Here is a 6,173-nt window from a genome sequence, read left to right as displayed (position 1 = left end):
CTTCAGGGCAAAAGAGTTGGTGGAAATGTGTGATTCAATGGGCATTAAACTTGTTCATTCCACCTCCTATTACCCTCAAGGGAATGGTCTAGCAGAATCCTCTAATAAAAGTCTGATCAGGATAATTAAGAAGCTGTTAGAGGATAATAAGAAGAATAGGGATGCCAAGCTGAAGTATGCACTTTGGGCGGATAGAGTGACCATCAAGAGATCTACATGAAGTTCTCCATTTAAGTTGGTATATGGTACTGATGCTAATTTTCCAATTCAACTTACCCTCCCTGTAGCAAAGTTGCTCCAAACAGCGCAGGATGAAGAAGATGATGTGGCAAACAGAATCACTGATTTAACAGAGTTGTATCAGATTAGAGAGCAGTTGGTTGAAAAAGCTACAGCACATCAGAAAAAGATCAAGGAAGTCTTTGACAAGAAGGCAAACAGAAATAATTTGCAGGTTGGGGATTTGGTTCTGAAATGGGATGCATTTAAAGAAAAGAAAGGCAATCATGGGAAATTTGATGCTCTCTGGACAGGGCCTTTCATCATTTCACAGATTCAAGGGAACAACACCTTCATACTGAAAAGTATGGGAGGAGAGACAGTTTTTGATGGCCCAGTTAATGGGCGGTTTTTGAAAAATTATGTGATTTAAGGTCTTTGGCCTTAAAGTTGTAAATATTGTGCTTTTATCAGTTTTTAGTATAGGTGTAGTAGACTCCATGCGCAATGGAACACTAGGAATTTTGGCTAATTTGTTTGCTGCTGGAAAGGCATTGATCTGCAGGTTCTTGAGACCTCACATGGAGGATCTCATCCCCAGAAGGAGCCAGTGTTAGCTCTGCTATACAGCAAGGATTCCCTATGGTTAGAGACAGGCTTGATCCACTTAGTGGTGCTCAAAAGGGTTCAAGGCATACACAGAAGTTTTCAAAATCCTCTTAAGGCCTTCACCGATCAAAACTATCACAAGACGAAAGCCCTTGGGAGGGCGGCAATACACTATCGGGAGACCTAAAACACTCCAAAACCATGAAAAAACCCAAATCACAGGCTTAACAGTTCAAATGCGCGACAGCCATTCGATCTGGCCAATCAACAGTCCAGATCGCATCGGCAGATCGAAATCGGCGCAGACAGGTAGTGGCAGCGACACAGGACACGCCGATCAGCGATCGCCGATGATCGGATCGGCATATCGCTATCAGTGCTTTCATTGCGATAACTGGACCCGACGGTTATATAGCACTCTATTGCATATTATTTCAGTTCCGCCAGTGGCCAATTTTCCCGTGTTTTCAATGTTTTCCAAGCATAAGTCAAAATGCGTCGCATCGGCATTTTGCTATTGGCAAAACCAAAGGGGTAGGGCTTTTATATAAGATATGCATGCGACCCGATGGGTCAGACCCGATGGCGTTATAAATGATTTTTTATAAAATTTCAAGTCTGCGCGCGGGCCATTTTCAATGTATTTTGTGTGTTTTCAATGTATAAAGGAAATACAAAGAAAGCCTTGGTGAGTGCCAATAGCGATGAAGCCCGGACCCGAAAGGGTTCGGAAAGTGAAATATATATATTTTAAAGTCCGCCAAAGGCAAATTTCTCATGTTTTGCAGCATTTTTCATGTATTTTCAAATATAAGGAAAAGCAAGGGATCGACAGTATCGGCCCAGATTGCAATCGAGGAAACCAAGGGTGCATAACCTTTTACACAATGAGTGTCGATGCGATGAAACCCGGACCCGATGGGTTTCCGAAACAAAATTATTTAATATTTGAAGTCCGGGAGGAGGAATTTTTAAGTGTTTCTAGTGTTTTTTCATAGATTTGCATATATAAAGAAAAACAGAGGATTGGCCGGCTGCGATATGCGATTGTGACCCGAAAGGCGGACCCGATAAAGAAAATATGTATGAATGAACCTTTGATGTCCAAATGAGGCAAAGGGGGCAGGATTTCTCAATGGCACGGAGCTGGTTAAAGCGAACATGGAGCAGTATAGCGCAGCAGGAGATTGCATTCAATATGCAGTATGGCCGAGTAGAAACAGGTCCTGCCTTGAACAGATCAACGCATTTATCAGTCATGGAGTTCATCCATATTAAATTCTACCTGCCCGAGGAGGACCGCAGAGCACCAGAGAGGGTCAAATCCATTTACCAACACAGTCAGATTTGTATCAGAGGCCCATTTCTAAATATAAATGTGGTTGGTGACCATTTATTGACTCCTCCATGCATGGATAGCAGAGATATTTTGTAATGAAACACCATATATACCTAGAACACAGATGTGATCAGGTTGATGAGTGTTTGATGAATGCTAGCCTGTTGTAGCCTTCAACTTCTGGAGACTGTAAATACTATGAGACTTGCAGCTTCTGGTCTTGATTTCCAACTAATACAAGCTTCTTTTGCTATCATTTGCTCACTTTCCACTTCTCTTTCTTGTTCCAGGCTCTGCCTACTTTGCATGTATTTGATGTGCTATAAATGTTTAGCATCAGAGGGGCTGTCATCCCACCTCTGTGTTATAATTTAGTGGTTCATTGAAATTGCTTGCAGATTGCTGTTGTTTTAATACCAGAGAGCTGTCATCCTGTCTGCTTATTAAACAATAGTTTTACAGATCTCCTAACTGGTTGCAGCTGGCCATCACAGGGTCCTGTGCATCTGCTGGTGTAATCAGTCTTCTCCATCATCACCTTTACCTTAAACTGTGAGTATTTGGTGGTTAAAAGCTTTGTAGTTTGGGGGTCTTCACCTATGTCTGGGGATAATCATAGTAGGAGTGGTTATCTGGCTTGAATGTGCAGCATATCTTCCATTTATCTATCATTTTATCCAACATAATTGTTGAATTTGTAATGTTCCTAAGCATCACTGATATACAACCTAGGTGAGTTTCTTGGGGTGATAACAGGACCATCTTGAGGAGGTCAAGTGACTGATATTGAAGGCTAGGTTGCCTAGTATTGTATTGGGATGCTGAAGTCTGGTAGGGGTGTAAGGACTTCGATGCCTAGGGTTGTGCGCCTTAATGAGTTGTGGAGGAAGTGGGCCAACCTTGCGAGATGCCCAGAGACATTGAGCACTGTATCGGATGCCTACCTTGGGGTAGATGAGGTCTGAGTTAGGCACGAGCCTTGGGGCCAGCCTTGGACTAGGATACAGACCAATGAGGCTTATGCCTAATTCCGAAAGTGGGAAAAAGGATAGGGATTTCTTGGGATTTCCTGGGTGTTGTGAAACTTTCGATGCTTGCTAGTTATACTAGTTCAGCAGAGGGTGTTGGGACTGTTACATGAAGTAATAAATAAAAAAATAAATGTAATGTCCCTTAATAATAAATTATAAATAATAAAATAATAAATAATTCAACTTAACTTTGGGATGAAGTTCCTTAAAGTGGGGGAGTATGTAATGTCCCTTAATAATAAATAATAAATAATAATAATAATAAATAATAAATAATATAATATTAAATAAATTATAAACAATAAATAAACAATATTAATAGTAAAGCTATCAAAAAGTAAAAACAAAAGAAATAAAATAAGAAAGTAGTAAAAATCAGTAAAGCTATCAAAAAGTAAAAACAAAAGAATAAAACAAGAAAGTAGTAAAGTTGCATGTTGACACATGGAGTGTGTGCATGTGGTTCCCCTTCCAATGTTTCCTCTATTTAATAGATGGGGAAGAAGATGAGAGGCATTTCCATCATTCCATGATTCCATCATCCATTCCCTTGGGAGAATAGTGTTGTGAGACAAAGGATCCCTGGCAGTAGTACGTTGATTGAGGGCCCGGGGGGTGGCCAGTTGTAGCAAGATTTTGTGCAATTGAGCCTACGGTTGGGTGGAGAGTCGTCCCCAAGACATTGTTGTAGTTAGCAGAATTCAACTGGCGTTCAACTAGCATTCCACAGGTAAGTTATCTCTACTCATTTTTTTGAGATTTGATGTTAATTAGTTGATAAATTGCGTGTTGATTATAAATCACATGATTAATCTAATTAATTACATGTTTTTATTTCGGGGCTGTTACATAAACATATTTATATTATTAGATAGAAGAAGAATGATTACAACCATCTTGGCTGGATCAAGCCTCCTCTAGTCCTTCAACTCCACTCTCTCTCTCTCTCAACTTCTTGGTAGCATAACAATACTAAAGCTCTTACAAATTTTCGACAACCATTCAACCTCTATCACAATGACCAATCCTCCAATATATAGATGGAGAGAGGCTCATCCTTGCCAATTATTTCATGAGTTCCATTGAGGCAAAAGCTTGGATGTTTCCTCGCTTTATTTCTCTTTCCCTTCCCGTGAGACTCCGTTAGGAATAACAATGTACTTAGTTAGGCCAGAGGCGGATGTTTCCTGCTTTTCAAGCTGACATTTGAGTGAAAAGCAGAGTGTCAGTCAATCAAATCGCGCTTTGACCTTCAAAATCTCATAAATATCTAGCAACGCTGCCCTTTAGGAAAAACAAAGCGTTAACCTAGGGACTAACACCTTTGGCTGAGAGATGGAAAGTGATATAACTCTCCTCATTTGTTTCTGGGGTGTGTTACCCTAGAAAATAATCCTGTAACGTAGGTCTTGTCTTCAACCAATGTGTCTTTCTCCTTTGAGCTGATGAGGAGGTCATTTTCATGTATAAAATATGCCCCCTAAAGTGTGAGGTCAGAGATGAATACGACAGACGAAATAATTTATAGGTATGGTAGTAAAAAGAGAGAGAGGACTAGAGCTTCTAGATTGTAGGAGACCTGAAACAAGCCACAAATGTCAAAAATATAAGATCGTGTCCTGAGTCGGGCATTCCCATGCTTAGTAGCTGTGTCAGAGTCCACCAATAAGCACAATTTCGAATTGTGTCATAATATGATCAACCTAACGAGTTGTCTCTGAAAACAATATACGTAGCTTGGGAGAGGAAACAAGGCTGAGTGATGTAAGCCTCTACCCAAGGTCTTAGTCGTTGCTTATATGAACAACATATTTATGCACATGTGAATAAAGGAGTTGAAGTTGAACATTTGAGAAATCGTCTGATTACTAGTCAATGATGAAAAATGTTAATAGATGTGAGGATGGCCACCGATAAGGATGATGGTATCCAAGATGCGTAGTACAATCTAGTGAGTGTGAGAAGGATGTTTTCGTCGAACACTTGTAGAATCATTCAACTGGGAGCCAATGATGAAAACCCCCAATCAAATGTAAGGTAACCTGCCACTAAGGACTGCAAGTTCTAGGGTACTTATATGTTTCTGGATCTGCATCCTAGATAAAGTGTTGGAGTCGATAGGAAGAGATCTGTCAAAAGGCAGGCAATGAAGTGTCCTACATTAGTTGACACGAAACAAGACAAGAATGATTTTTTTGGAGATAAAATTTTAGCAATGGGTCAAATAGACGGAGGGAAATTTTGAAGTATATGATGGATGGTCGATACAGGAAGCAAAGGATAAATGAATCCCTTGAACAATAGAAGGCATGACACAAAGGTTTACCAGGCAGCTTAGACTCATGAATACCAAAGAATGTTAGGATACAGGGATGCAAGGACATTAGAATATGAAGGCTAAACTCATAGGATGGTAAGGTTCAATGAGAGGCTGACAAAAAGAGGTTTTCTGAGGGGAATGCCATGTTAAGGGATAGACTACTGCCAAAAAATCCTTTCGAATTCAGATATTGGGTTACTGTGTTGTCCAATTTTTCTCCATATGACTAAGTTTAGTGAGTCAAGAGAGGTGAACTTGGTGGATTCCATACGGGTAAACTCAGTAGTCTTTTCATATTTAGAGAGTTTGAAAAGATCGTAAAGAGAAACTCCAGGGGGGTCCCTTTGTCATGGTTGATAACCGGGTGCGACAAAGGTTTAATAGTATACTCATAACAATTTTTTTATTTTTTTATTTTTATTTTATTTTTTATTATTTTATTATTTTTATTTTTTATTTTTTTTGTAATTTAGTATATTGAGTCTAGATAAAGTGATAAACCTATGCTCAATAGATGTATACCTCATTTTTTTACGAGTATGAGGAGACAAAGTGAACTTGATATTATTCATAAAATTTTAATGAGTCAGACGAAGAAAATCTCAATAGATCTTCATAAAAATTTAATGAGTCAGATGATGAAAACTTGATATGT

This window comes from Pinus tabuliformis, chromosome 8 (assembly GCF_031772625.1).
Source record: "Pinus tabuliformis cultivar Carrire ecotype Pingquan chromosome 8, CPIR1, whole genome shotgun sequence".
Classification (NCBI taxonomy): Eukaryota; Viridiplantae; Streptophyta; class Pinopsida; order Pinales; family Pinaceae; genus Pinus; species Pinus tabuliformis.
This window is presented reverse-complemented; position numbering follows the sequence as displayed.